The sequence below is a fragment of the Ptychodera flava genome, unplaced genomic scaffold, assembly GCF_041260155.1.
Source record: "Ptychodera flava strain L36383 unplaced genomic scaffold, AS_Pfla_20210202 Scaffold_55__1_contigs__length_887147_pilon, whole genome shotgun sequence".
Classification (NCBI taxonomy): Eukaryota; Metazoa; Hemichordata; class Enteropneusta; family Ptychoderidae; genus Ptychodera; species Ptychodera flava.
Genome location: NW_027248377.1, coordinates 162464 through 178132, shown reverse-complemented (window position 1 = coordinate 178132; position 15669 = coordinate 162464). Strand labels below are relative to the sequence as shown.

Genomic DNA, 15669 nt, shown 5'->3' with positions numbered 1-15669 from the left:
TTTCATGTTCACATATACTGAAGGTGTGATACAATCACAACTTTCTGAATATCAGTTGGGTACAATAATTAGGGCTACCATATAGAAATCAATAAGATATAGCTCTAATAATTGTACCAAACTGATGTAAAAACATTTATAATATTAGAAATATAAAATTGTACCCAGTCTGCTTTTAAAAAGAGTCTATCATCTGTTTGCACAATTTTACAAGGAAAAGATATGCCCTGTTATTTCAACGGGCTCTGGGTTCTTGTGAACACAGACACATTTTGTTTATACACACAGTCTTCCTAATTCCCTATGGACTTTGAGTTGGCTGCCTATAGCTTTACATCTTTTACAACAATATCAGATTGTGAATGCTGTTTCAAACTAGAAATCAAATGTAAACAATAACAGTTCATTTTACACAAACGGACACCCGGCAAGTTTACAAGCTAATAGTGAACATTTCAACATGGTTTTGGATTGGACAGTAACTTGTGATAATCATACAAATCCCAAATAGTGAAAAACGTTTGATCTCAAGTTGCATTTACATTTGTATGTAGTTTATGTGTATGTATAACATTTTACTGCATCTTTCCTTCAAAGGCTCTATTTGTTAGAATTTAAAAACTTCAAAAATACTACGTAACATCTGCCATATCTGAAAGGTAACAGTCCATTGATCTAAGAATGTATATCATTGTTTAAAATCAGATTTTCACCTGCAAATAGCAAGCTTGTCAATGAACCACTATAATTGGATTGTTTGATAATCCTCTCATCCTGGACGAGTTATTAAGTGACTTGAATAATGGTAATTTCCTCAAGCATGTACTGCACCATGTGTTAAACTTCTGATCAAATGCTGGCTGATATGGTCCTTTCTATCCCTTTTACAATTTTGAACTGTACATTTGTATATTAACAGGAAAATAGATTATTCTTCAAATTTTATTTTAGTATAGTTACATATCAATTTTCATTATACTCTAACCAAAAATATTGATCTATGTATTCGGGATATAATGAAAATGCACAGATCATTATTTTTCTGATGACCCTTTGCATTTCAGAGAATATTAGTTAGAGTTTTTGTTGAGGTCTGCACCCCAGTAAAGTTTCCCACTAGTTTCCAAGGTAATGTTAAAGGGTATCCATCATATAAGAATTCAATCCTATAATGGAAAACAGAAGTGGTACTAAGCTCCCAAAACATTGATTGTATGAAAGTTTTGGTGAAAACACTAAAAATGTACACAACAATGATAACTACGTAATGGTTCATATCACAAAATTATTACTCGGAATTGTATGCTATGGGATAATTTTATAAAATATAACATCTTACTTTGCTCAGCTTTCTTCTTCTCTGTAAAAAGCAAAGTGGAGGATCAGAATTAATTTTATGTTCAAACTCATATACTGAGGTTAAATCAAACTCATATACTGAGGTTAAATCATGAATATTAGGCAAAACAACCATAAATTTGGACTGCTTTTCTGAAAGAAATATAACATGTACATATACACAACTAATGTCATCAATGCATTCATGAAATATTAATTAGCTTTAAATCCTGCACACCTTGAAAATGATGAATATCCATACACTTTGTTCTTGCATATTTCTTTAAAAAGTATACTGGCATTTACCAATATTCTCTGTCATGAGATTCACTGGTCATATTATCTCAAATTTTACCTTTGTATTTAATTGATCATGTAAAAGCTGTATTTTTCTCATGATGAGACTACAATACATCATCCGTATACTCAACATTCATCGTTTTAATTAACAGAAAAGAGCACAATGTATTTTACATAGATCACACTTTACTTCAGTGTGTATGTATACCATGGACTTAATAACTAACATATGGGATATAATTTTAATGTAGTATGTTACTTGCAAGATTTTACTAAGAATACATCAACAACCCTGTACTGTACTTCCATTTGAATTGATCAGAGCCAAAAATGTAACTAGTAAATCAAATTTGAAAACTATCAGACGTATTTTCCTAAATGTTTTTGCCAAAATTGAAATTCTTTGTCGCAATATTGACACTATATGAATTTAACCATTTTATCAGATGTGAATGACATCATGCCTAATCAAAACCAAATTTGAGAGTTTTCAGCAGGTTGATTTAATCAGAGACTTTTTGCTTAAAAATTAGAAAATTAGACCAAAAAGTTAAACAAATTTTGCAATTTTTGAAACAAATCTGAAGGCATCTAAAAACAAATTAGAAATCTCCAGTCAAGTGGCTTCAAAGACATTTTTTTTGAAACAAACAATTTAAACAAAATTGACACCAAACTTTAAAACTGGAAAAGTAAGTATGGATACATATTATATATGGTACATACACAGAGATACATGTAGACAGTTAAACAGAGAGTCAGACAGATGTTCACTCATTTAAACCAAGCTCCCCATGATATACGTATGTAGGGAAATTAAAGCTATGAACAATTTATAAGATTTGAATCTAACCTTCCTCTGCAGCTTCCAAGCCATGTCTTTCTGAAAGGAAATATACAATGTACATTAATTATGGTATCATATGAATGGAAGTCATCACATCACCAAACTTTATCTGTCAATGATCCAATATGTTAGATTTATAGGTACAAAGAAATCCATTTGTTTTGAGAGATTTCAATCTGTATTTTTCATTGTCTTTACTTTATTGCCAATTTAAATTGTTTACAAAACATGTAATAAATCCGATTATGCATTTGTAAATAAATAACACTGGCAATATTGGAAGCCAGAAGTAATAGCTTACAGCTAATCGAGTCTGGCCCCATCTCTCATTACATTGCATTATATAATACGAGGGCTTATATGAGACAGTTACTGGTAAAGATACAACATGTTAATACAAGAAATAGACAGATATCTACGTGATATTGTACATTCAAAAGATGCTCTGTTAGGGAATGTGTAAATGCATTTCTTGAAGTACTTGCTTTTACATTACGTGGTAAATTATTCCAGAGTTTGGCGCCTGTGTATGAAATGGTTCTACTCCGGAATAAAAAGGACGCGATGCGTACGCCGTTCTACATACTCAGTACGCCTAAATAATCACGTGATGCCGGTACAAACAAACCCACATGTGTACTGAACGCGTATGGAAATACACGTACGTCTGTGCGCGTTTGCGCACATGGCTTTGTTTGTACCGTGGTCGATTCGAATTCCGGGTTTGGCCTATTGCAAACTGACCAGTTCTCGTACGCATTTTTGGCAGATACAAATTTGAACCTTGTTTGAAACGTGTTTCGTGACAATGATCTACATTTTTCATTGTCTTTACTTGTTTACAAGTTACAGTTTCATTTGTACAGTAATACTGAGAAAATTTTCTTAGGATCTAAATGCTTTATGAGTCATGAGTTATTATATTATACTACACAGTAAGTGGGCAACCCATTGTCTACAAGAAGTCACTGTTTGATACAAGTGACCTTTGAAAAAGAAAATTACACATACAAATAAATTTGAGAAAATGAATTTTGAAATTACTAAACATTAATCTTTGTGTTACAACTCACATCCATCCTTTACATATTTACAGAGGTCATAATTATGTGCAAGTATAATAACCAGACGGCAATGGAAAGCTAAGTGGTGGACTTTGTCAGCGAAGCAATGCGATTTACTGTGATTATATTAAGGCTTTATTTCCTAGTATGTGCTTATTTCTTGACCATTGCATTTGTCAACTGTTACGTGTAGAGGATACGAACAAAAGGGTGAACTCAGCAGTTAACGTTTAAACAAAATTTATTACGAAAATAAAACTAATTGCTAAGTCAGGGATAGAGTACAAGCTTTAAAAGTGTACAGACTACTTATCTCAGCTGGGACGGCAAAGCTCCAGTCTCAGAGTTGTAACAGTCAGTCTGATGAATGAACAGTCCTTTGGCTTGCAGGCTTGAAGTTGCACAAAGTCCACAGTATAAATCCAGCGTTGGCAGTGAAGGTCTTGAAAAGTCTTGAGAATGACTACTGCTGGAGTTTAGTAACCACACAAGAGACACGATCCCAAAAGTCTGACTGGAAGCCGGCACGTCCCTTTTATAAAGGCATATAAGAACAATCTAGAACTTTTATTGACATGCTAATTACTGTTCTAAAATTATCTCCCTTACACAACTAATCACTTTCCAGAACATTCCAAACATGACTAATTGAATTCAAGGTTGTTAGGTCATCAAGGGCAGTGACCTGAGAATGTTCTAGACTAATTGAACTCAGGTCATGATGAGTGTGGGGGAAATGACCTACATAACACACCCCCTCTTCAAAAAAAGAAAATTTTTCAAAGAAAAATCTTTCTTTTACAAATGTAATCTTGAAAAGGATTTAAGTACTCAAATTTTGTTTTACTCTAAAGTAAAATTTCTTGAAAGTGAACAACAATAAACTCTAAATACGAGAGAGAGAGTCTGCAATTAAATTGTCCCTGCCTTTGATATGTCTAATATCAAGATTAAACTCCTGCAACATTAAACTCCATCTTAGCAATCTCTGATTTTTGCCTTTAAATTTCTGCAGAAAAACAAGAGGGTTGTGATCAATATAAACCACTATTGGCTGATTTGAAGAAGTAACATAAACTTCAAAATGCTGTAAAGCTAATATCAAAGATAAACACTCTTTTTCAATTGTAGAGTAGTTTCTCTGGGATTTCTTAAATTTGCGTGAAAGGTAGCAAACAGGATGATCTGTCCCATGACTATCCTCTTGCAATTTGGTATTGGAAAACTTGAAATGGCACTGAATTTGGCATAAAGTATGCATGGCAAAGTCCAGTTATTTTTATTGAGTTCGATAAAGTTATTGTTCGGCAAATACTTGGCTTCCTCTTGGAGATATTCCGCTTTCGCAGGATTCAGTCTGTCTGGATGTTGTTCCACTGGATTACTGTCGCAGACATCTTCGTTGTGATAGATGATGTTTGTCCTCGTTGGAATATCTTGGAACAAATGTTCATAGATTGGTTCTTTCAGCTGTTGTTGTTGTTCTGGCTGGAGGTGTGCCAACTTTGTAGACCCCAGCTTCTCCAGGATTTCTGAGTTCTGAAGCTTGACCGAGCCCAGCTTTGAATTTAGAGTATTTTCACTCAAGTCAGTTTCAGTATCACTATCTTCATAATGGCCAGAACTGACTGTACTGACAGGCTGAGTTATAGTAGGATTATCCCTATCCAAATATGGCTTAAGCATATTTATGTGACATAGCTGTTTTTGTTTTCGCCTGTCAGGTGTTATTATGATGTAATTTAAATCACTCAATTTCTTATCAATTAGGTATGGCCCAAAGTAACGAGCATGGAGTGGTTTGCCAGGAATTGGAAGTAGAACAAGAACTTTTTGACCTGGTTCAAACTTCCGTTTTGAGGTGCTTTTATCATATTTGATTTTCATTGACTGCTGAGATGACTCAATAATTTTCTCTGGCTAATTCACATGCTTTAGAGAGTTTCGTACGGAAATCTGACACATATTGCAAAATATTCAGACAATCATCATCGTCTGATAGGAATTTCTCTTTAACGAGCTTAAGTGGGCCACGGACTGTATGTCCAAATACAAGCTCAAATGGCTAAAACCAAGAGACTCCTGAATGACTCTCTAACAGCAAAGAGCAAAAAATGAATTCCTTCATCCCACTGTTCTCTTATCCCACTGCTTCTCTGTGTCAAAACAGTACGTCCTAATCATGTTTTTCAAAGTTTGATGAAATCGCTCAAGAGCACCCTGACTTTCTGGATGATAGGCGGATGACCTATAATGTTTAATGCCTAGCTGATCCATTACTTGTTGAAAACTTCCAGACATAAAGTTGGAGCCTTGATCGTACTGGACACATTTAGGGAGGCCAAATAAAGTGAAAAATTTGACTGAAGCTTTCACTATAGTCTATGTCTTTATATTTCTCAGTGGTATGGCTTCTGGGAACCGAGTTGATGTACACATTATTGTCAGCATGTACTCATTTCCTGATCTTGTTTTTGGTAGGGGCCCAACACAGTCTATTAGTATCCTACTAAATGGTTCTTGAAATGCAGGAATTGGCTGTAAAGGGGCCTTTGGAATGGTCTGATTTGGCTTTCCTACCATTTGACATGTGTGACAAGTTTTACAGAAATGTGCTACATCCTGCCTGAGATTAGGCCAATAAAAGTGACTGAGAATTTTATGATAAGTTTTCCTGACTCCTAAGTGACCAGCCCAGGGGTTTCATGGGCCAGGCGCAATATTTCAGCACGGTAGGGCTTTGGAACCACATTTGATGTTTTATAGCCCAATCGTCATCAACCAAGACATCTGAAGGTCTCCATTTACGCATGAGAATACCAGATTTTGTATAATAGGAAACAGAGCTATCTGAAGTTTTATCTTCATCATCTACCCTGTCAAACAAAGACAAAATATCTAGGTCTTTGTGTTGTTCTGCAATGAGATTTGATCTAGAAAATGTCTGACTTTGGTCAGCAGAAGTTTTACTGGAAGTTTCAAATCCACGAGGGATAACGGAATGCTCCGTGTCAAACACCTGACTGAGAAAGGTGTCATTCAAGGCAACATCTGTGACATTATTTTTGAGAGTATTTTGATTCTCAGAAGTTTTCTTTGACATGGCTCGAGTAATGGCACATGATGGAAATAAATCGGGTATTTCTTGTTCAATTGGCTCTGGATCCTGATCTAAAGTAGGATTATCAGTCACAAGTGGATTAGTAATGACCTTGTCCCCAGCAAGGTCGTTTCCAAGAAGAAGGTGAATCCCTTCAAAAGGCAAAAAAGGCCTAATACCTAAAGTCACAGGTCCAGAAACAAAGTCCGAAGACAAATAGACATTATGGAGAGGAACAGGAATGAAGTCATTGCAATCTACCCCCTTAATAAGAACTTTAGAACCTGAAAATGACTTTTCAGAAAACGGCAGGATATTTGCCAACAAAAGAGACTGGGAAGCCCCGGTATCTCTTAAAATTTGACAGGGGTAGCAGAAGAGAAATTACTAGAAAGTGATATAAAACCATCATGAATAAATGGTTCGAAATACCCATAATGCTATCTTGAGAAGAATTGACCTTGAGCTCATTAATTGGGGATGAGAGGGTTTAACCTCAGAAAATGTGTTGCACACATTATTAGACTCTAATCGAGTTGATGAAGAAATAAAGCCGGTGGGCTTAGATCCACTTTGACTACTTTGACCTTCACGTTTTCTTTTCAATTTGAAACAATCTGACATTAAATGGCCGTCTTTCTTACAATAATTACAAGAAAGTGTACCGAACTGTTTGTCAGAAGGAGATTGAGACTTGGGATCTGATGATGTGGGAGTGTTACTTGAACTGTGTGAACTGTTGTCATTTGATTTCCTACTCTCCTTTGAGAAATTCTTGGATGAAAAGGAGGAGTTAAATTTACCTGCATTGTTTATGATAAAACAAGTCATCGTTGATGACACAGTCCCCACTTGTTAATGGGTACTTTGATTACAGGTCCTCAGAGAGGATAGAGTCCTCTTCATTAGGTCTGTGATCAAAATACTTTTTAATAAATTCGCTTGATACATGTCTGAGTTGTGTTCAGGACATGAAAAAATCGTAATAAAATGGCCACACGGTGGCCATATTGGATCTTATCACAAAACAATTCAATGTGCATGTGTGTGACATAGGTCAAAGTCCTTGTACCAACTTTGAATAAAATCGGTTGAGATATGCCTGAGTTATGGCTCTGTACATGAAAAAATCGTAACAAAATGGCTGCATGGAGGCCATATTGGATCATATCACAAAACAAATTGATGTGCATAGCTATAACATTGGTCAATATCCTTGTACCAACTTTGAATAAAATCGGTTGAAACATGCCTGAGTAATGGCTCTGTACATGAAAAAATTGTAATAAAATGGCCGCCTGGTGGCCATATTGGATTGTATCACAAAAAAAATTGACATGCATATGTATGACAAAGGTCAATGTCCTTGTATCAAGTTTGAATAAAATCGGTTCAGATATACCTGAGTTATGGCTCTGTATATGAAAAAATCGTAACAAAATGGCCGCATGACAGCCATATTTGATCGTATCACAAAACAAATTGAGGTGCATATGTATGACATAGGTCAATGTCCTTGTACCAACTTTGAATAAAATAGGTTGAAACATGCTAGAGTAATGGCTCTGTACATGAAAAAATCATAATAAAATGGCCGCCTGGCAGCCATATTGGATCGTATCACAAAACAAATCGACGTGCATCTGTATGACATATGAAGTAATCCATTTACTAAGTTTGAATGAAATCGCTCCAGGCGTCTCTGAGATATCTGCGTGAACGGACGGACGGACGGACGGACGCACGCACGCACGGACACACGCACGCACGGACATGACCAAACCTATAAGTCCCCCCGGACGGTGTCCGTGGGGACTAAAAAGGACTGGGATGGTTTGCTGAGAAATAAAGATTTGGGTCAATGAATAATCATCGGCCAAACGTGCAGCAACCTCCAATGTATCTGCCTTTTGTTCATTGATAAACGTCTTGATGTCACTCCGGATGCACCTTTTAAATTCCTCAATCAAAACAAGCTGTTGTAATTTGTCATAATTCTGACTGACCTTTTCAGAAGAGCACCAACGGTCAAACAGTTGTTCTTTTGTTCGAGCAAATTCAACATAAGTTTGATCTTTCACCTTCTCACAATCCCTAAATTTCTGACGGTAAGCTTCAGGCACCAATTCATAGCCCTTGAGAATTAATTCCTTCACAGAATCATAATTTGAAGCCTGCTCTACTGACAATTGAATGTAAATTTCTCTGGCTTTACCCACCAAAGCACTCTGCAAAAGCATAGACCAGGACTCCTTAGGCCAATCCAGACTCTGAGCAATTTTCTCAAAATGAAGGAAATATTTATCAACATCCTTTCTTGGAAAGGGGGAACTAACCTGAAATGCTTAGTGATGTCAAAACCGTGTGAAGGGAAGAATTTTCCTGACTGTCCAAGCTCTAAACGTTCATTTCTAATCTTTCCTGCCTATCTTTCTCTCTCTGTCTTTCTTTCTTCCATTCTAATTGCATTTGTATTTTTTCTTTTTCTAATGCCTGTCTCTCTTTTTCCATTTGTAATTCTAGTTTCTTGATCTCCAAATTTGTCTGCATTTTAATTCTAATTTTTGAGTTCGAAGGAGGGCTCAGGCTCATAATCTTTTAAGGCAGACTCCTCAAAATGGCCAGAATTAACTAAATGTTTTGCAATCTTGAACTGTATTTCTCGCTTGCGCATAGATCTTTTGACATCTACTTTAAGGAAATTTGCCAGTGCTATGAGGTTGTCTTTTCTTAGGGAATTAAATGTGTCCTGATCAAGGTCATCCATAAATTCGTCTGGCTTGAATTCCGCCATGATTGAATTTGGCTGAGTTCACAGTATACAGTAGTTTTGAAAAGGCAGGCAAAATGTGTCAAACGGCTCAAATATTCGTCTCCCGGACGAGCCCCCAATTTGTTACGTGTAGAGGATACGAACAAAAGGGTGAACTCAGCAGTTAACGTTTAAACAAAATTTATTACGAAAATAAAACTAATTGCTAAGTCAGGGATAGAGTACAAGCTTTAAAAGTGTACAGACTACTTATCTCAGCTGGGACGGCAAAGCTCCAGTCTCAGAGTTGTAACAGTCAGTCTGATGAATGAACGGTCTTTGGCTTGCAGGCTTGAAGTTGCACAAAGTCCACAGTATAAATCCAGCGTTGGCAGTGAAGGGTCTTGAAAAGTCTTGAGAATGACTACTGCTGGAGTTTAGTAACACACAAGAGACACGATCCCAAAAGTCTGACTGGAAGCCGAGCACGTCCCTTTTATAAAGGCATATAAGAACAATCTAGAACTTTTATTGACATGCTAATTACTGTTCTAAAATTATCTCCCTTACACAACTAATCAACTTTCCAGAACATTCCAAACATGACTAATTGAATTCAAGGTTGTTAGGTCATCAAGGGCAGTGACCTTGAGAATGTTCTAGACTAATTGAACTCAGGTCATGATGAGTGTGGGGGAAATGACCTACATAACACAACGTTAACAATTTGGAGGAAGAAAATTAGCTATCTACATTATAATCTTGCCATGGCTCTGTCTCCCTATGACCAGTCTGTACATCAATGCTGTACTCAGAAATGTAGACAATTATGAATTGAATGACTCATTACTCGACATTCATTCATCAGATCTGAATTTTTATTCTAAGGTCTTGTACAAAAATAATACAATAATTTTAGTCTGTGATTGTATATTAAGAAACAACAAGTTAGATCATGTGATATGCAATGTACTCTATGTGTGAACATATGCCTGCACATTGCGGATATGGAAAGTGAACCCTGATCAAGCATCTGATGATCTGACAATTATTGAACTGTTTGCATGCCTGAAAAAATCCCTGTCCCTCTAGAGGTTAAATGACGGACATACTTCTAAAATTGTGAGTGAAACTCAAAACATTAAGTATTTATTTAGGGTATACAAAGCAAGTTAGCATGAGAGAAGTTCTTATGTGTTAGTTTGCTGTTGTGTCACATTTTTATATTAAGACAAATAGATAATGTCAACAACTATTATCACAGATGCATTGAGATGGGTTGGTAGAACGTTGCTTTTACTAGACATTGGAAGAAATGAATAGTTGTGTCAGTGCAAGCTCACACAGATGTTTTCTTTGGGTAAATTCACCGCCACAGTACTCTAAATGCATCCATAACCTTATCAATGCATGATATATCTGACAATGTTTAAACATGCTGGTTCTGTTTACATGTATTTTTTAACACAAATTGATTTCACACCAAAGCTTGTTGACTTCACTTTCCCAAGGAAATAAAGTTTATACCGGTATACATCAAAATATTGAGTCGTTATAATGTTACGTACAGCACTATGTATCACGTACTGCTTGATATTCCTCAAAGCCAAAACTACCTGCAATTTACCTCTTCAATACATCCCCCACAGTGTATGCTTGAATGTTTTGATAACTGGCAGATTTTTATTACATGCATGATAACGATTCACATGTTCCCAGGAATACGAATGCAGTACATCACCTTGTAGAAGTAGCCATAATGGTGTCATTGCATATGGCATCATTTCATGATTTTTAAGTTTTTGTTTAATATCACATGATTTGTCTTAGAGTACCCTTGAAGCAACAATGAATCAATCACGTAGATCATCAGCATAGCAAAATGGATTAAAGAGTTTTGGGAATGTAATCTTTGGTTGGTCAGGTCATCAAAAACAATTTTTGAATTGGAACTGAAATTTAGTACAACAAAGATGACACATGGATGGTACAAAGTCTGAACTCCATTTTTTTGGCTATCATCCAGTATATTTACCTTAAACAGTAAAATATGGGACTGCATGGCCAGTCATCATATGTATAGAGTCAATACACAGATGTTTAGACTTTCAGAAACTTTTCAGTAATTAGAATATCTTCATAAAATTTGAGTCACAAAAGATGACACATACACCTGTCAGATCACACTGTGTACTTCCATAAAATCTGGAAGACATATCAGCATTTAGTGGGAATATTTATCTCCCAATATATGTCATCATATGTGCAACTAAAATTACAATGGCAAGAGGAAAACAGAATGATTGCTGGGATGTTCAAAATTATTTTTTCTCTAATCTAATATTGTTCTCCAGTGCATAAGCTTTTTTCACATGTGAATGTGTGTAAAGCATACTCAGTCTAATATAGGGCTCAGCCTTGGTGTCGCGCCAGAGGTTAAGATTGGCAATGTTATTTGTATTGATGTGATAAAATAGAATTACATAGGGCCTACCCCTGGTTCCTTTTGAATACAGAGATTATTATATCGGACTGCAAACTGTCAACTCCTGTAAGTCACTACATGTATCAAATATATATTGTGAAATATTTGTGCATGTTCTGCTTTATTAAATTTCGTGTACTGAAGTGTAATTGTTACTTCATATGCGTTTGTATGACAACTATGCCCAGTTTCCGTCCGATGAAAGCAGTTCACGTACGTACAAGACGTCAAACCCTGCAGCAGTGCAGGTATAGATTTGTGTAAAAATGTTGGACAAAAATTTGCAATTTTTACCATGATAACAGCCTACTAACATTCTACGATATTATGCCATCATTATCATTGCAATGGTAACCGCACTGCCCACCTTCCTCTTTCAAGCTGAAAACTATAGCATTCCCCCAAAAAACTGGCAATTTTCAAATCTAGATATTGACACAGGAGGCGCTTTTCTAAAAATTCAATCCCAGCATTCTTTACCTTTGCCCCCCCCCCCCTTCATATGCACGACAGTTTTCTCCCTTTTTCCGTTTTATGCATGATATTAACGATATTTTGTATCAGCGACAGGGTGGATAATAACACTTACTGGCTTATAATTAGAGGTCGTCACAATATCGCCTGTTCCTGTGTCGTATCAGCATGAGTGTCATTTGTGTGCCATTTATCATATCAGCCCTTGGTGTCATGCCAGGCGTTGAGATTAAAAATGTTATTTGTATCGATTCATGATTAGTTATATATCATAAAGGATACTGTAAGCTGAAAACCAGCGTTACTTCAAAAAATGGGCAAATTTTGCACATAGTTATTGACACAGAGGGCGCTTTTCTAAGATTCAATCCCAGCATTCTTTGCGAATGTTCTCGTTCATATGCACAACAGTTTTCTCACTTCTTCTATTTTTTAGGCGTGATAGTAACGATATTTTGTATCAGCGACAGGGTGAATAATAATAATTACTCGCTCATAAAATTACTCGCTTATATTAATGGCATGTTATAAATAATAGCAAGCACGTTTCACATTTGTTTATTTACGAGCACTCAAGAAAAACATGGCGGCGCCCATGAAAGAACGACACACTTCCAGTTACTTGCATAGTATATTATGAATATGCGCATGCGTAGTCAGTAAGCCACTGGCGCGACTATTAATAAGAGAAATTAAAAATTTTAGTGATGAAAATCAAATCAAATAGACTCTGTTGAAAATTTGAAAATCATATTCCAGAATATTTAACCCTGTTGACAGACTGGCTTTGGTCAGCAACACTTTTTTTAGTTTTAATCAGCTTATTACACTTGTATTGATTGAGAAATTAAAGTTAAAGGTTTAATGGTCATCATTTGGATTACAACCACATCTTCAAGATTTTCATAGAGACATTATTTCCTTGACAATGAATTAATAGGCCTTTAAAAGTCATATTAAGTCCATTTACAATTATTCAAAGTTTTCGTAATTCATACTGTACAACTTCATCTCTTTGATATCACAACAAACCAAACTGCTTTGTGAACAACTTCATAAAAATTTATTTCAGTTTTCATGTACTTTTATTACAGATGAAAAAATACATACAGGAAATCCATCATACCCAACAAATTGTGAAGTTGAAGTCTCAGAGTAAAGTTGACTGATAAGACAAAATGTACAGCGAATAGTGCATACAGACCACTGTTATCACTTTTTCATTGTCTGACTGCAAAGAAACACAGAAATCCCAGCATCCCTTGTGGTAGAGTGGCTGCAATGGGATTCTCTTTTACAGAATCTGCATGTACTCTACCCCAAAGTTCTTACAAACGGAAAAGTAAACATATCAGTAAATTGTAAAATAGCAACTTTCTCAAGTTTCATACAAAATATTTGTTGCTGTTGATGATCAGATTTTTAAATGGTGTTCTTGTTGATTTTAAAGCTCTGTATCAATACTATTGTCCCCGAGGTTATCGTTCGCCCAGTTAAAGCGATGAAATTCGTTTCTTCGCTTCGATAAAGTGTATATGTGCGATGTATGATAGTGAGCATGCGTGCGTGAGTGCTTCACGAACTCTACAACGTGTTGAAAGGTCAGTCAGAAAAATGTAACAACTTAGCCGGCTATTGAACCACTCTTTTTTGGGAGTGGAGATATAGCCGACTGGTTCTGTCTCAGGCCTCTCAGCTAGGCGACTGATGCCGTATGTTGTGGGTTCGAATCCGATTGAAAACTATCCGTATTGAAATAGCACTTCTATACACTTTCCAGGTGTAGGGACAAAATGAGTAAAACAGTATTTGGGACAGTTTTCGCTTACCTTTTCCAGACTTCTGTACCTCTGAAGGCAAAATGAAATGATATTTTGTTTAAAAAATTGTGACAAATGTTAAATAAATTGATGGAAAAACTTCAAATCAAACAACTTAAGCCACACACTTGCACAGCAATCATTTCATTTTAGTAATGAGCAAGACTACAAGAAATTTCCTTTACTCTTTTTACACATAATTTCATTTGTTAATCAATAACAAAATGTATTCTTTGACGCCAATGCTGACATTCACCAACAATTATTCATTTTGACACAGCAATAGTTCTAAAATACTCTCAGATACCAAGACAGAGAAATGCCATCACTCTAATATGCCTATGGACACTGCAGAACCACTGCAAGTATTAGTATATACAAAGTAGAAGAAAATTCTACCACATTTCAATGAGTTCTTCAATGACACAAACACACTACTTTTACAGAAGAAATATATGGTATACAGATGGCATATTCATATTATATAGCTTTGCGTCATTATTAACAGGACTTCAGTGGATACCTTTCAAACCAAAGGACTGTGATTCTCTATTGCATTCACTAATGAAATCATTTGAGTGTCAACAATGCATCATGAGAACACTTCAATGTCCAAGATTTCTTTCATTCATTGCTATGCTGGACATGCAAATTTCCTATTTGAGAAAACACATTCACTCCAATATGGTGAGCAGATATATACATGTATGGAAGCATTATAAACTCATATAAATGAAGCTACAGTTGTAAAACTTAATATACATTGTGTTTTTTAATGGTGTGTAGATATCCATGGAAGCATATGAGTTGTATAAATCAATTAAGCTACACTTAGTAATATACCACTGTTTCAAGAGCAATTTAACCTCTTTGATATCACAACAAACAAAACTGCCAGCACTGTGGAAACATTTAATTATGAAACATAATATATAAATGTAAGTTTTCATGTAATTTGTTTTTAAAGTTCAGATTGTTGTCATTCAAAGATATCTCATTTATATCAAATATAAACCACACAGCAAATCCATTTCCCTATGACATTTCTGTCAATGGTATATATCAATATTCAGATTACAATGATCCTGCTATATATCTTGAAAGTGTCAGACTGAATTTGTATCAACACTGCAGTGCTGCTGATGTGCACCGTCCTCAGAAGATTCTATCTGATTGGTCGATTGTCACTATTCACAGCAACTTAGGGAGCCTATTTGTATTATTTAATTATAACAGTCAGATTCAGCCACCCAATTGGATAACAGCTTCCGAGAAGCTGGGTTGATCAGTGTGAGAAGTGTGTGGATGGAATGAGCATGCTAGTAAATGATAGGCTGAGACAGTTCTGCCTTACCTTGAGATGCCTTTCTCCACTCTGAAAGACAAAATGAAATGATAATTTGTTAAAAACAATGGTAGCAAATATTGAATGAAATGATTATTTGTTAAAAACAATGGTAACAAATATTGAATGAAATAAACCAAACTT

At 35.7% G+C, this 15669-nt stretch overlaps 1 long non-coding RNA gene across 1 annotated transcript; it reads right to left on the bottom strand.

The window, feature by feature from the left end:
- Positions 1-1199: 1199 nt before the first annotated feature.
- On the bottom strand, positions 1200-15594 carry LOC139128492 (uncharacterized). The gene is made up of 4 exons (XR_011551316.1): positions 15535-15594; positions 14190-14210; positions 2492-2521; positions 1200-1360 (listed from the first exon to the last, which is right to left on the bottom strand). It is a non-coding gene; the product is annotated as an uncharacterized lncRNA (long non-coding RNA).
- Between the last annotated feature and the right edge of the window lie 75 nt (positions 15595-15669).